Raw genomic sequence first — 17415 nt, 5'->3', positions numbered from 1 at the left:
TAAGGTCTAACAGTTCTATTCTCTGAGTAAACTCACAGCCCTTATCCATAGCTCTGTAACAGTAGGACTTACTGGCCAAAGTGCTATTTAAAGTGATCTACTTGAAGAGATGAATATTCTTCATTGTTGACTGATAGTGAACCCTCAAATCAGCCAAAGGGGCTTCCCAGGTGGCTCAGTGGTTAAAGAATCTGCCAGACAATGTAGGAGACACAAGAGATGTAGGTTTGATCCCCAATACCCTGGAAGTGGAAATGGCAACCCACTCCAATATTCTTGCCTGGAAAATCCCATGGACAGAGGAGCCTGGCAGACTAGTCTGTGGGGTCACAAGAGTCGGACACGGCTTAGCCACTAACCCACCAGCTGTATTGTCAGCTATTCTTTTTTAATATTTATACTTATTAAATTATTTGAAAACTTTATACAGAGCATGGAAAATTTATGAAACCGGTCATAAAAATAAGTGCAAAGAAGATTTTAAAAAATCATTATAATCCAAAATAAAAACTATTTGCAAATTAACTCCCAACTCTGATTAGATATGAGGTAAAATGAGCCCCCTCTTTTCTGTATAGATATGATCTTTGACAAATCTTTAAAAAAATAAGTCAAAAAGGAATTGTTCCAGAATATAGTCATATTTTCTAAATGTCTGGAACACTAAAAATTAAAGCATGTATAAAAAGCCTATACTCAAGACTCTGGGATTCTGTGCTAGTGTGACAACCCAGGTGTATAACTGTGTAATTAACATCTCTCAATAATTAACACATGTCAACAAAGAAAGTTATGTTTTAGTTGTTATAGGAAAACATATGTTTGATTTCAGGCCAATAGGCAAAACATTTCTGCAATTATTTCCAGTGGACAGCTGCTGTTTTAGCTCAGCTGGTGACAATCTGTGTAAAAAAGTTTTAATAACTAGGATAGGCCAACTGTTGGTAAATGTTTTATTTGTTGTCTAAAAGGGAAGGAATGCACTGGGATGCAGTCATGTTCAAAAATTTCAAAGACTCATCTGATATCAATCTGCTCATATTCAAGAAGTTTTAAATATATATTGGAATTGTTTTGTTGAATACATGCATATATTTCATATGATATGATTCAATATGATATGTTATCATATTGAGATAGCATAAATCATTGAAGAAATAAACACAAATACATGTATTTGATATGAGATATTTGATTTAGTAGTTGAAAAATTTTATACTCAATTTCTTAATATTATTTCTAGAAGTTTTAGAGAATTAATTAAAAAAAAAGAAACCTGTAAGAAAACTATACAAGAATGCACTTAATCTTAAAGCATAAAATTCATTAAAAACCTACAAGGTAAAACTTAGTGATAACTTACAATGATATAAAAGTAACATGATTGGTTATTACTACCGTTCTACATAGTGGTTAGTATCTGCTAGGATTCATTTTGAGTAGTTTAAAGGCTTCATCTTAACTTGCTTTCTCAACATCTCATGAAGGTATTAAGTACAATGAACATATGGAATCAGTATGAAATGTGGAACAAAAGAATGTACAGATAATGTTTGATATTTCCAAATTACAGAATCTTATGCATCATCAAAATGATGTGATATTTTCTTACTATATTAGCTAATATGAGAAACGGTTATATAAAATATTACATAAAAAGCAGTATCCACAATTTTACACACTCTTTGTTTCAAATTTTATTTCATTTTTATAGAATACAGGATTGCAGGAAAACATTGAAATGTTAACTGTAACTGTTTCTGGATCTTCACTGTTTTTCAATATATAATATGCATTAGTTATTGTTATAATTCAATGTTATTAGGTTCATAAGAATATTAAATAGCCAAATCAAAATATGTTTCATGATAGCACTTTGTGATCTATTTTGAGGCTTGATGAAAATTCCTGTCCAAATGCAGTCATATGTCACAGGGATGTCAGATAGTAGAGTAAAACGTAGTGTATTGTTGGAGTTATCTAAGGTATTAAAGAAGACATTGTCCTCTGTCTAATGAATTAAGACTCAAAAGTATTCCAAATTCTATAAGCATTTAGATTCATGGATTTTTTATTTTTGATACAGAAGATTTCCTACCCATGCACAGTCAACTAAGGAATGTTTTATACCTAATAAATGCCCAGTGATTGATAAGGATTTATCAATTCATCATATGAGATGTTAGCTAAATGCTTCAATAATTTCTTACACTAAACATGGAATCAAAATTATGTTATTTTCAGTTTAAATTACTGACAACTAAAAATGAATTTTATTTACTCCAATGACTTCTAATATATGAATATTGTCTAATTTTTATTAGACAACTTTTATTAGTCTAATTTTTTTTAATGTTTCTCTTCCTTTGTTTTCTGATATAATGTCAGTGATTGTCTTTGGATAATTAAGCACATTTCAGTATACAGGATAATCTTGAGAAATAATGATGGTGGAACATTTTATGGTTTTACCGTTGTGGCATAGATAACCAGTAAAATATTTAATAGTTTAATAAAGAGAATCTTGTTCATTTTCAACTCCATAAAGTGTAGAACCAAGTCAATCATCTAGATATCAAGGGTCAAAAAATCATATTTAGGTTAAATGCAGAGCTTCTTAGAAAAAAGTCCTTTGAGAACTCAGGTGTAGAATCCTAACATGATGTTATGTATCATATTGGGTCTAGTAAAACAGTGTATAGAAGCGTTAATGTAGACTAAGAAATGAGCAGTGGTGTATTACTTGAGATGGTTGGTTAAGCTTGCTCTGCTTTACTAATGTGAAAGATTGATCTGATGTTGTTTCATCCTCAAGCAGAAGATGTATTTTCCACATCTTATTGGGGTAAAACCATGATGTTTAGAAAACAAAATAGTCTTCAATAACAGATAACATGAGACTTAACTGTATAGTTTTGTGACATTTTAATGACTATTAACTCATTATAAGAGAATTTATGTGTATTAAGACAGGGTATCCAAAGCCTTGTATATGAAAAAAGTAAAATTTAAGTAGATCTATAGTGTTTATAATGGAGAAGGCGATGGCGCCCCACTCCAGTATTCTGGCCTGGAAAGTCCCATGGACGGAGGAGCCTGGTGGGCTGCAGTCCATGGGGTCGCAAAGAGTCGGACACGACTGAGCGACTTCCCTTTCACTTTCCACTTTCACGCACTGGAGACGGATATGGCAACCCACTCCAGTGTTCTTGCCTGGAGAATCCCAGGGATGGGGGAGCCTGGGGGGCTGCCGTCTATGGGGTCGCACAGAGTCGGACATGACTGAAGTGACTTAGCATAGGGTTTATAATGTGCAGGTAATATCTACATAGAAGTAATTGGCAATAATGATCTCTTAGTTTTCTTCATGCTAAAGATCTTTAGCGTTAGCAAATGCTGCTTGATGGGGCTTTGCTTGTGACTCAACCTGCCAATGCAGGAGACACAGGTTTGATCCTTGGGTAAGAGAGATCCCTGGAGAAGGAAATGGAAACCCACTCTACCATTCTTGCCTGGGAAATACCATGGACAGAGGAGCCTGGCCGTCTTCAGTTCAGTTCAGTCTCAGTCATGTCCGACTCTTTGCGACCCCATGAACTACAGCACCCCAGGCCTCCCTGTCCATCACCAACTCTTGGAGTTTACCCAAACTCATGTCCATCGAGTCGGTGGTGCCATCTAACCATCTTATCCTTTGTCGTCCCCTTCTCCTCTCGCCTTCAATCTTTCTCAGGATCGGGGTCTTTTCAAATGAATCGGCTCTTCGCATCAGGTGGCCAAAGTATTGGAGTTTCAGCTTTAACATCAGTCTTTCCAATGAACATTCAGGACTGATTTCCTTTAGGATGGGCTGGTTGGATCTCCTTGCAGTCCAAGGGACTCTCAAGAGTCTTCGCCAACACCACAGGTCAAAAGCATCAATTCTTCAGTGCTCAGCTTTCTTTATAGTCCAACTCTCACATCCATACATGACCACTGGAAAAACCATAGCAGTGACTAGACAGACCTTTGTTGGCAAAGTAATGCCCCTGCTTTTTAATATGCTGTCTAGGTCGGTCATAACTTTTCTTCCAAGGAGTAAGTGTCTTTTTATTTCATGGCTGCAGTCACCATCTGCAGTGATTTTGGAACCCCCCAAAATAAAATCTGGGGTTGTAAAAGAGTTGAACAAGACTTAGTGACTAAATAGCAACAGTGTTGCTTCACTCTTTCCTCCTACCCTCTTTCTCCACACAGTTCTGCATAAATAATAGATAATCAGGATAATTACCTGGTATACATCAACTTAATTTTTATTTCCAAAGTTCCCTCCACCCACAAATTCCTTTTTAAAAATTATAATTTTCACTGTCTGCTAATGCATTCTAATGCCTAACCAACCCAACACAGAGTTCTTACCAATACTGAAATAAATAAACATGAAACATGACTCCTCTAAGAGTTAATTAAAAACAGTTGAAATGGTGTATTTACTTTGCATGTCAAGCTTAGTGATCAGCAAACTTGTTTCACTTGACAAAATTGCTTATGGTATTATATATTAATCTAGTTTTTAGATGAAAATCTATGAAGTCATAATTATTTTTTCATTTTGAGCAGTTATTTATTCAGAAATGCAATTCACTTTTATGTGCAATGACTACACTTAGCACTGTAGCTCAGCATTAGTTTTGCATTAATCCAGGCCTTCTCCTTTCTCAAAACCTCAAATAAAGCTTATATTCTGACTGCTTACTTGGACATCAGAGAGCTATTTTTGGACCCCCTAGGCAATGGCACCCCACTCCAGTACACTTGCCTGCAAAATCCCATGGGCAGAGGAGCCTGGTAGGCTGCAGTCCATGGGGTCGCAAAGAGTCGGACGCAACTGAGCGACTTCAGTTTCACTTTTCACTTTCATGCATTGGAGAAGGAAATGGCAACCCACTCCAGTGTTCTTGCCTGGAGAATCCCAGGGACGGGGGAGCCTAGTGGGCTACTGTCTGTGGGGTCACACAGAGTTGGACATGACTGAAGCGACTTAGCAGCAGCAGCAGAATTATTTAGACTTGTGTTTGCTAGACGCATGTCCCACTACTCCTAGTTTTATGCAGTGGTCTGGAGTAGACACTAAGCCACTTAATTCCTAGAAGCAGCGTCAAGTTTTTTCTGGGTCTTCAAATATTTCTTTCTGCTGTTGGACTCTCCTGTGCTCAGCCTCCCCTGCACATTTACTCTTCCTCATCTTTCAAGACTGGAAAATCACTCCCATTCTTCCTTCTTTAAACTAAATAGGTAAATAGAAGTTGTAAAATTGTCTGTACAATTTGTCTTTCTAGTTCAAGGAAGGGTGTATGTGCACACATGCTTTCCACTGTTGGGCACTGGTCTAGTAAAAATGTGATACTGTGTTTGGTTTTGTTTTTTTTTTTTTCTGTAGATGTTAGCTATGACCATAATGATTTGGGTAAATAGCCAAGGTCCTGTAGAAGCGCCCAAGCAAGCCCAGGCCCCATCTGCCAGCCAGCTGGTCAGTCCCTGCTAGTCACTCAAAGATTTGAACATGACCTAAGGAAGATGCTGCACGGTGGATCAGTAGTGTTATTCTGCAGGTTAACAGGGAAAAGAGGACTTTCTTATGGAGGTAACCACCTGTGCAGAGGTTATCATATGAGATAGAGGATATCATATGAGCATGTTAAGCTCAGAGAGCAAAAGTAGGGCAGATTTCCTGGAGTATGGTGTGGAAGGGGGTGTTGGTACCAGATGAAGCGTAGTGTATGTGAAAGGGCATCTTTATGCCTCCTTTGCAAGAACCCTGTTACATATGTACAATGGTTTGCAAACAAGAATGGCTTACAAATAATAAATAATAAAAGGTATTTTACTTTTAGCTATTATAAAATATACTATGGAATAGAAAGTTATATTTTCTAATTTCTCTGAACCCTTATCATTGGAACAGTTATTCTAATTCATTGAGCATCTCTCTTCTTTTCAAAGCACTGAATTGTAATGGTATTTATTTAAACATTTATTAAAAATGTTACCACTTTTCCTGGCCTGTCAGGTAGCACACTTTTTTTATTTTTTAATTTTCATTAAATTTAAATCCTTGAAGGTTTTCTAGTCTCTTGCCCTTTCTTGATCCATAATAGATCTGGTGTATATGTTTGTTTGTTTCTATTCTCTTTGGCATTCCCCTGAGGTTGGTTATCACGGCTTCACTCTGAAACTATTTTTTATTGTTTCTGAGCTCACAATCTGAATTCTAGCTTCTTAATGTTTAACTCTGACCTTTTTAGTTAAATTATTCTTTAGAAATTGCTGTTCAAAACTCAACACCATTTTATTTTTATTATTCTAGCTAGTTTCTAAAGAAGCTACTTTACTGTAAAGTATTTTATACCTTATATAGTATAAAATAGTATAGACTTTATATAGTATAAAATAGTACTTTACTACTAAGACAGGGGTAGAACAGATTGAAAGGAAGTGGTAAAATAATCGTTTATAAAGTTTTAGATTTAGAAAATTCTAAAAGAATGCATTGAAAAAGTATTAGAACTCAGGAGAGCTTTTACTAATGAGAACTACAAAAGTAAATTTCAAATCAGTAGCTTCATTATAGTGCATGAGAACAGGTGTATGAACTCTTGTCTTCAATCCAACCACATGGATTTCACCCTCCAGGGGCTGCATGTGGAATATCCATCCTGCTTGTCTGTATCCCTAAACTTTCTGCGTTATTTTTTATTATTTCATAAAATTTTATAAACTTTTTGCAGTGTGAGCTCACAAAGGCAGTCTTTACTCCCAAATCCAAGTGATTTTCCATCGTGAAAGTGTCCTACTCTTTGCAACCCCATGGACTGTACAGTCCATGGAATTCTCCAGGCCAGAATATTGGAGTGGGTAGACTTTCCCTTCTCTAGGGGATCTTTCCAACCCAGGGATTGAACCCAGGCCTCCCACATTGTGGGCTGATTCTTTTCCATCATGAAACCAACACTATTTTGGTTCTCAATTTCAGAAGCATATTATATATATATATATATTTTTTTTTTTTTTCTTTTTCTTTTTAAACTAAAGTCTCTCTCTCTTTGGAGTGGTTTTCTCAGAATGAAGAAAGTCTCTTCTTAAGATATGATGATTCTCTCTGTCAAGAAATAGTAATTGTTCATGGCCCTCAAGGACAAGATTTTGACTTTCAGCTCTGCTTACCAAGATTTCAGTAAAATGGGGGTGTATATTCTGTTCCAGGTAAAACATTTCCAGAGACCCCTCAGAGTGATCAGAGTCTGAGAAAATGTCTGAGTCCCATAAATTCACTATTCTTTTCATGACCAGATAATAGTAGAATCATTTGTGAAATTTATAATGGATTTCTGAATCTGAGTCACAAGAGCATTCTGACTAAAACCAAGAAATTCTGCAAGAAGACAAAGCTTTCTTCCATTGTTCTCAGAATATGTTAAGATTTTCAGAGATAAATAAGAGAATGCTATAGGCAGTCCATAAAAAATGAATCATTTGTTGAAAAGTTTTCCAGGCTCTCCTAACTTTAGGAAAAACATTTACAACCAGGGACTGCTAGGATGTTAATGAGCACTTTGTTCAAAATGTATTTGTTCTGATTATTGTGTGTCTTAAAATACTACCTCACATTTGGATAATAGTGTTCTTATGTCCAGTTAGATAGAGTCATTTCTATTGGAATTAGGTTATTTTGTACCTGTGAACCATGCTTGATGATCATCTGAACCTGTTTTCTTTCTACTCTATAGTATAATAAAACTTTAGTCCATTGCTTTTTCATAAACAATGCACCATCATAGTTACAATGAGATTCATTCTAGTTTGAGCAAGTTATTATCCTATTTTGAAATACCTATGTATACTGTACTTTGCATATGGGTAAATTTTGGAGCAGGGAGAAAGAAAAACAGTCTTTTTCTAAAGCATACACTAGTTACAAAAAGAAAAATAAGTACAGAATTATGAAACACTACCTTCAGTTATATGGGATTCCCTGGTGGCTCAGTCAGTGAAGAACCTACAAGAGACCTGGTTTTGATCCTGGAATTGGGAAGACCCTCTGGAGAAGGAAGTGGCAACCCACTCCAGCATTCTTTCCTGGCAAATCCCATGGACAGAGGAGCCTGGCGGGGCTACGATCTATGGGGTCACGAGAGGCAGATGTGAGTAGACCACCACCACCAGCACCTTCCGTTATGCTATTATTGCTCTAATGTCTGATACAGACAATGTTTATTAGTGTGATCAAATATGCAGAAACCACAAGGCTAAAGATTTGTATAGGTATTACCAGATAATTATTTCTTTTTTAGAATTCAGTGATCCTTTCTGTACATTTAGACATGATTATATATTTTCAATATATTTTAGATAATAACAGAACCATAGTGTTAAATAGTTAAAGCAAAGTAGAGTCTACTTCTGTGGCCATTTATGAATGATTTGATGAAAACCTTTATAACCAGTTACCCAGAACTTCAACATCCACAAAGCGTGAACATAAGTGTTATCCCATGTTGAGTGAAAACCATCTTTCTTTCCACCTACAATTCTTTCTGTTTACATTTCTCCATCATAATTTACAATGTAGGAACTTTAGTCTTTCATTTTTCCTTTGAGTATGGCAATCTTACCTCTAATATACTTCAGTTTTCAGTGTAAAATCTCAGCTGGGATTACATATGGGTTTTGCTTCTATAAAATAAATTACTACATAGAGTTACAGTACGGTAAAAAAATGAGCATACAAGCCTAGGGATGGCTTGTATGGAGGCACATATCGTACTGCCAAATAACATATTTAAGGTTCCTCAGGCCCATTCTACTGTTCTGTCTTCATAATCTCCTCATATTCATACCCTCCAAAAGGCTGAATGAAGTCAAAACCATCAAATAACAGAGCATTACTGGGGAGGCATTGACACCATGGCTGGCCTCCATTCCCTGCGGGGGAGGAAGGGTTAGAATATGCTGTGTCCTGTTGCCTCACTCAGCTGCACAGATTTCTGAGCTCTGGGTTTGCTGTCTTGTTATTGAAACGTGTCCTTGTCCTCTGCTTGCAGTAATGAGGGGCTAATGCTCAGAGTCAAGTGTGTATTTCAGTATTTCATAAATGCTGCTGATGTGTGGTGGAGAAAAATGAAACCAGCGACATTTCCAATTTATTTTTCTTCTTTTCATTGCGTTTTTTTTTTTTTTTTCTTTGAAAGATGTTATTTAATTAAGCCTGCTGCTGTGGATGCACGTTTCTCAAAATGCAGCAAAGATCTTCGTGCCCTTTGACTGTGAAAAAACATACATTTCGGGTTTTAGTTTTGAAGGCTGGATGTAATAAGATTAATACAGTAACTAATTTAGTGAATGTCTGATTTTCAGATTAATATTTTCCAATTTGTTCAACCCATTGTTGCCGTGTATCAGAAGTCAATCCTAACATCATTTTAATCTTTATGAACATGGCTGTATGCATAGAGACTGTCACCTGCTGATTAAGGTATAAATGTACTTGTTTTTGAATAGTCAAGATTAGAGATGAATTTAAGGTCTTAAAAAATAAGAAATCAACTATCTTTGAAGAAAGGTGATAGTAATGTGAAAGTCAGCACATGATAGACTAAGGGACTAAGACTCTTCCTTAGGAGTATTTTCTGTTTTCTTTGATTTTGGCAGTTATCCGAGTAATCTTTTCAGAATATGTGTATGTCAAAGACATTTTCCAATGAGCCTTTTATGTTTTGTTTTTCTTTTTTTTGCTTAGGACAAGTCACAGATAAAGTACAATTTTCCTTCTTTTTCCCTGGTTGTTGTTCCCTAGATTAGTTTCAATGGGTAGGATTCCAAGAAAAAAATATTTAAGAAATAGAGAAGAGAGGACTTAGTCATTATGTAAGGAAAGTTGGAGAGAGAATTTAAGGATAAAATGAATGATTCTAGTATGGGCAACTAGATGAAAAATGTGCTGCACCTTCAGAATGGGAGTGTAGAGGTGATTGAAATGTAATATTACATTTGCGTTACCTGTGACATCTAGGTAACTGTTTCTAGAATGTCATGAATAAGGGTTTTATCTCAAAGGAGAAGTGTAGAGTACAGAGTTAGGTTTGGGAGCCATAGCATATCCATGGCAATTAAAATGAAGGTGACAATTGGGAATACCATAAAGAACGCATATAAAATGAGAAAAAGAACTTTTTAGTTATTACTTGGTGAAACTGACAGACTTCAGTTAACAGAGAAAGATTCAGAAAAAGTATTTTTTGTAGTCTTCTGGGATTAAGGTATTTTAAGAGAATTTAAAAATAACTGATTAAGAAAGGAAATAAAAACTCATATTTAGATCAATAAAAGGATTTGCATATATTATCAATAGAGGGAGGTGATTGTTGGATCCTGGAGTCTGTGTTATATAGTAAAGACAGGGCATAATCTGTACGGCAATGATTAGAATAGAATCATGTATGGATGTGAGAGTTGGACTGTTAAGAAAGCTGAGTACTGAGGAATTGATGCTTTTGGACTGTGGTGTTGGAGAAGACTCTTGAGAGTCCCTTGGACAGCAAGGAGATGCAACCAGTTCATCCTAAAGGAAATCAGTCCTGAATATTCACTGGAAGGACTGATGTTGAAGCTGAAACTCCAATACTTTGGCCACATGATGTGAAGAACTGAGTCATTTGAAAAGACCCTAATGCTGTGAGAGATTGAACACAGGAAAAGAAGGGGACGACAGAGGATGAGATGGTTGGATGGCATCACTGACTCGATGGTCGTGAGTTTGAGTAAGCTCTGGAAGTTGGTGATGGACAGGGAGGCACGGCGTGCTGCAGTCCATGGTGTCACAAAGAGTCAGACACAACTGAGCAACTGAACTCAACTGAAGAATAGAGGGCCTTGAGTTCATGGAAATTTCCATGTATAGATCTGACCTCTCTGCCGTTAGTTTCTTTGGTTAAGTCTATTTTTGTTCATTTTCCCTTTATGTTTGGCCATCAGATGTCAAAAAGTGAAATCACCCACTCTTATTCTCTTCTTTTTTGTGGTTGTATCAGCTGCTACCCAACAAATTACCCCAAAGCTAGTGCTTTAAAACAGTGATTTTTAGGTTGTGATTTTATAGGTCAGGATTTGGTGGGGTTCAGCAGGGTGGGTTTTTGGTGGTCTTACATGGGCTCCTCTGGAGAGGTGGCTGTCTATATGCTGGGATGATAAGAAGGGATGGAAGCATGCCTCCTATCAGCCAGTAGCTAATCTGGGTTTGTTCCATGAATGGCAGGAATAAAAGCTGCAAGTTCTCCCCAAGCTGATTTCCATAATTGACCCTACATTACTTCCACTACATTATACTGACTGAAGCAGGGCTGGGTGGCTCAGATTCAAGGAGTGAGGAGGTGAAGCACATGGAAAGAGAGACGCTATAAAATATTGTCAGGACCTCTCATGGCTCACTGGTTAACACTTCATCCTTCCAATTCAGGGGGTATATGTTCAGTCTTGGTCAGGGAACTAAGATCTCACATGCCATGGACTACAGGAAAAAAAAAAAATACTGTAGATCCTGTGAAAGAAGAAGAAAGATCTTGGGTCCCAGTTCTTCTCCAGAGAAACTAAGAAACCTTCAGGTTACATTTACATGAAATGGCAAAAGTAAGGGTGACTCTCAGGTCAGCTGACTGCCACTGTAATCTCCTCTCCACTGTCAGCATGACTCACAGAGTAATCGTGTGGATCAAGATAGTTTAATAGTTGCCATTACTTTCATAAAGATCCCCTGAGAAACATAAACTGTGTTTGGGTCATAATCTGGGTTTAGCTTCCCTGAAGGTGATGGCGATCCTTTACCGAAGTTTGTGGTCCAGTCAGTAGTGCATGCTGGGAAATATGGACATGAGCAAGTAGGGAATCAATCTGAGCTGTACTGTGAATCAGGTTTTTGATGTTGGGCAGAAATACAGTCATTTTTGCAAGGCTTGTTTTCTAACTTCTGTTAATAAAATTCAAACAGCCTACCTAAATTCACTCTTAGAACTATACCCTGCACAGGCTAAGAACTGTATAAATATGCATTGTTCTTGGGGAATACATTCAGCAATTTATGGTACTACCTCTTTTTAGACAGTGCAATTAGCAATTTGAAATGTTAACACATTTAGTTGATAGTCAAAGTTTTTTTTTAAAAGTTTTACAAAATAGAGATGTGTTAGGTATACTTGCTTGAGTTGCTGTTTAAAAAATATTCAGTGATCTTTAAATCTAGGTTAAAATGTTAATGTAAGTACTCATGGAGGTCAGAGGGCACTTGTGAAGCTAGATAATAAAAATAATAATTCTTGATATATGTATACTTATTTTATTCCTAATATCTTGACACAATTTAATATCTTAGGCTTAAACATTTCTGCATCTATTCATAATAGCATTCTCAGGGTCCCAGTTTACCTGTAAGCACTAGATATATTTTAGGTAGTGTAAATAATCTTATAAAATATGACTGTATCAAGCACAAGAGAATTAGCTGTTAACATATGGAGTTTTTTGAAAGTTAAAATAATGACCCTCATAAAAGTATAAAATGGACATAGACCTACCCATTAATTTTTTACTGCTTATTCTGTATTTACTTTTACATATTTTGCTATAAGGGGCTTCCTCAATGGCTCAGCAGGTGAAGAGTCTGCCTGCAATGCAGGAGATGCGGAAGATGCAAGGGAAAGGCTACCTACACCAGTTCAGTTCAGTCGCTCAGTGTTTGCAACGCCATGGACTGCAGCATGCCAGGCCTCCCTGTCTATCACCAACTCCTGGAGTTCTCTCTCAAACTCAAGTCCATCGAGTTGATGATGCCAACCAACCATCTCATCCTCTGTCATCCCCTTTTCCTTCTGCCTTCGATCTTTCCTAGCATCAGGGTCTTTTCAAATGAGTCAGTTATTCACATCAGGTAGCTGGAGTTTCAGCTTCAGCGTCAGTCATTCCAAAGGATATTCAGGACTGATCTCCTTTAGGATGGACTGGTTGGATCCCCTAGTCCAAGGGACTCTCAAGAGTCTTCTCCAGCACTACAGTTCAAAAGCATCAATTCTTCGGCACTCAGCTTTGTTAGTACTACTCCAGTATTCTTGCCTAAAAAAATTCCCATGGACAGAGGAGCTGGCAGGCTGTAGCACAAAAGGTGGCTAAGAGTTGTACATGGCTGAGTGACTAAGCACATTTTGCTACATTTCAAATAATTTGTTCTTAATTTTTTTTTCCTTCATTCAGCAGGCAGTGAATCTCTCTTACTGTCTCAGACAACTGTTACCTGCTGGACAGATGTAAGATTTTACATTTGGCGTCTATCATAGATCTCAAAATCTAGCACAGTGAGACAGGAAAGGGTCAATGCTTTGTAGAGGACACCCACAGAGCTGGAGAAACTTGCAGAGCTCTTCTTTTTCTCCCCCTTAACCCCTGAACATCTATGAAGGCATCAACAGTGACATAGTAAAGAATGCGCCCGCCAGCACAGGATACACGAGATGTGTGTTTCATCCCTGGGTCGGGAAGATCCCCTGGAGCAGGAAGAGGCAAGCCACTCAAGTATTCTTGCCTGGAAAATCCCATGGACAGAGGAACCTGGCAAGCTAGTCCATGAGATCGCGAAGAGTCAGACACGACTTGGCGACTGAACAATATATATATATTGTTATCGTTGTTCAGTCGCCAAGTCATGTCTGACTCTCTGCAACCCAGTGAACTGCAGTGCACCAGGCTTCTTTGTCCTTCACTATCTCCCCGAGTTTGCTCAGACTCATGTACCTTGAGTCAGCAGTGCCATCCAACCATCTCATCCTCTGTCGTTCCCTTCTCCTCTCACCCTCAATCATTCCCAGCATCAGGATCTTTTCCAGTGAGTTGACTGTTCTTATCAGGTGGCCAAAGTACTGGAGCTTCAGCCTCAGCATTGGTCCTTCCAATTGCTATTCAGAGTTTGTTTCCTTTAAGATTGACTTGTTTGATATCCTTGCTGTCCAAGGGACTCTCAAGAGTCTTCTCCAGCACCACAGTTCAAAAGTGTCAGTTCTTCGGCACTCAGCCTTCTTTATGGTCCAAGTCTCCCATCCGTACATGACTCCTGGAAAAACCATAGCTTTGACTATACAGACCTTAGTTGGCAAAGTGATGTCTCTGCTTTTTAATACACTGTTTAGGTTTGTCATAGCTTTTCTTCCAAGGAGCAGGCATCCTTTAATTTTGTGGCTGCAGTCACCATCTGCATTGATTATGGAGCCCAAGAAAGTGAAATCTGACCCTGTTTCCACATTTTCCTCATCTGTTTGCCATGGAGTGATAGGGCTGGGTGCCATGATCTTCATTTTTCTGAATGTTGAGCTTTAAGCCAGCTTTTTCACTCTCCCTTTTCACCTTCATCATGAGTCTCTTTAGTTCCTCTTTAGTTTCTGCCATTAAAGTCGTGTCATCTGCATATCTGAGGCTGTTGATATTTCTCCGAGCAATCTTGATTCCAACATGTGCTTCATCCAGCCCGGTATTTCACATGATGTACTCTGCATATAAGTTAAATATAATTATTTGTTAATTATTAAATATATTTATTATTATATATAATAGCTTGGAACACACCTTTCCCTTGATGCCTTCTCTGTAAAAAATAACAGTGCACAAATCTGGATATAGGTTTTGTAGCTCACAGACATTTTAAGACAAAAGCTGTGTGTAGTGGTAACAGTCACTTGCAACTGTCAAAGCATACATATCACTGGACAAAGTTAAACATGTAAGGCAGACTTCAAGAATATTGTAGTTAGGGAAGAAAAAGATTACAAAGACTTGAAGAATTTTTAAGGGCTGGAGTATGTGTGTGTGGAATGGGGTGAGTGTAGATCACACTGTATTTGTTTTGCACAAAGGAAATGTACATTTTCTTGTGTTTTCATTATAGCAGGTAGTTTTATAACTTGGAGCAAGACTCCTGCTGAAGGTTTGTTCTAAGAAAAGGGAGGTCAGGAGTAAGGAAACGTCTTGTCTGCATTTGATCAACCTGAGGGCACAATTCAGGGAAGGGAGAAAGGAAGGCTGCAGTGTAGTTATGCATAATAATGGCATGTTTTGCTTGTGGAAAAGGGAAAAGCTTTAGAATTCGTAAACTGTTTACAAAATTAAATGTACAAAATTGCTGAGAAAGCTTTTCCAAGCTAAGTTCCTGAGTAGTAGATTAATTTACAGTCAGATAATCATCAAGGGCAGGTTATGATTGTGGGTTCTTTTTCCATTGGTACAGTCTCATTGAAGCCCATTTACTTAGTAAAAATGATTTATATTGATTTGGTCAAGAAATAGGGAGGATATTGAAAACAACAGAGTCTAATGCTTTGATCCAAAGGACAACTGAAAGTGCCAGAGATAGAAATGCTTTCAAGGATGATGAACGGTCTCCGTGCTTCTGTACAAAATCTGTATTAAACATAAGACTCTAAATATATAGACAGGAATACATGTGTACAATAACACACAGAATAGCCCTGGTGGAACCATGTGATGGTTACAGGAACAGATTGAAGAATTTCCAGAAGGATGTAACTTGGATCAGTTCCTGAAACATCAACAACAGGATTGACCAAAAGTACAAGCCCTAAAAGAAGGCCATTGAGTTTCATGAGAGAGTGTTTGGCTGTAGACCAGAAACCAAGCTATAAAAAGAAGAAAAAAAACTCAGTGCAGAGATTTTATTAAATGAATTCAAGATGCTGTTTTAACTAAGGTTTTACTGTTAAGGAAGCTAACAGTGGCAGGGAGAAACTGATAAGACTCCACTGTTTATGATAGTTAATGATTTTTAATTCAGAAGATGAATATTATAAGCTAATTTTGCCAAAGACATAGGCCTAGGTGTCCTGGGGAAAAACAGAAGAAAAAGACGTAGTCTTTATTTTCCATTTGATTTGCTCATAATCTAGCAGGAAATAATGGCACTAATAATAGTACAGTAGTAACAGCAAATGCTTATGCAGTGATTGCTCTGTGTCCATCACTGTTCTAGATGCTTTACATTGATTAATAATTTACAGCAACCCTTACTCGGTGAGATAGGCAGCTACCAAGATGTGATGATGTCATCCAACACAGGGTGCTTATTGCTCTTCGAGTTTGGAGAATGCCTGTCTGTTCTAGCAGAAAGGGAGTGGGTGGTGGGCAGACATGGCTTAGAATTTACATCGTGTGTTTGCCCCTGCTGCTACTGCTAAGTTACTTCAGTCGTGTCCTACTCTGCGCGACCCCATAGACGGCAGCCCACCAGACTACCCCGTCCCTGGGATTCTCCAGGCAAGAACACTGGAGTGGGTTGCCATTTCCTTCTCCAATGCATGAAAGTGGAAAGTGAAAGTGAAGTCGCTCAGTCCTGTCCAACCCTCAGCGACCCCATGGACTGTAGCCTTCCAGGCTCCTCCATCCACAGGATTTTCCAGGCAAGAGTACTGGAATGGGTTGCCATTTCCTTCTCTGGTGTCTGCCCCTAAGTACACATATAATCTTGGTCTTTCACTGGAGCTTTTTGCTAGTTTCAATAGTAGCAACTTTTACTTAGTTTCAATAGTATCAACCTTGCATCTTTTAAAATGCACTTTAAAGATGTGCCTGAAACTTTCTGTTTGAAGGTACCTCTCTCTCAATAGAAGGAAGTCTTATTATGAGTCTTATTATGGAATCACTCATAAAGAAGATGGGTTTCCCAGGTGGCGCTAGTGGTTAAAGAATCAACCTGCCAATGCACGAGACACAGGATATACAAGTTTGATCCTTAGGTTGGGAAGATCCCATGGAGTCGGAAATGGCACCCTACTCCATCCAGCCATCTAGCGCTCTTGCTTGGAAAATTCCATGGGCAGAGGAGCCTGGAGGGCTACAGGCTATAGTACACATAGACACACACAGACAAACACACACACAATATCCAAAAGATTCCCATAAGAGAAATGGCAGACAGAGTTCCATGAGAAGGAGAGAACAGCAGATGATACACACTGGAAACGTACCAAGTGCACTGTATATAGTGAATAATTCATTTTACTTGGAGTAAAAAGGGTGGGAGGAAGAGGTGTGAACCTCTAGTCTGGAGAGAGAAGCTTATTTGGGGCTTCGTAGACCAGGGATCGGCAAACAGTTGCCTGCTTGGTTCTAGACAATTCAAGAGGTAAGGATAGTTTTATGTTTTCAAATGACTGGAAAAAAGAATCAAAAGAAAAAGGAATGTTGCATGAAATGTGAAAGTTACATAGAATTCAGATTTCAGTGCCTGTAATTGAAGTGTTACTGGCACACAGCCAAGCTAGTTCATTTTCATGTGGCAGAGAAGCTTAGTGCCTGCAAAGTCTAATTATTTACTGTCTGGTCTTTACAGGA

The 17415-nt window shown here is 37.9% G+C and overlaps 1 protein-coding gene across 1 annotated transcript in view; it reads left to right on the top strand.

Annotated features, from left to right (window-relative positions):
- The window catches only part of CDH7 (cadherin 7), a 126480-nt gene that overhangs the window by 70312 nt on the left and 38753 nt on the right, over positions 1–17415 (top strand). The gene's annotated exons all lie outside the window — the stretch shown is intronic.

The sequence above is a fragment of the Budorcas taxicolor genome, chromosome 22, assembly GCF_023091745.1.
Source record: "Budorcas taxicolor isolate Tak-1 chromosome 22, Takin1.1, whole genome shotgun sequence".
NCBI lineage: Eukaryota > Metazoa > Chordata > Mammalia > Artiodactyla > Bovidae > Budorcas > Budorcas taxicolor.
This window is presented reverse-complemented; position numbering and strand designations above follow the sequence as displayed.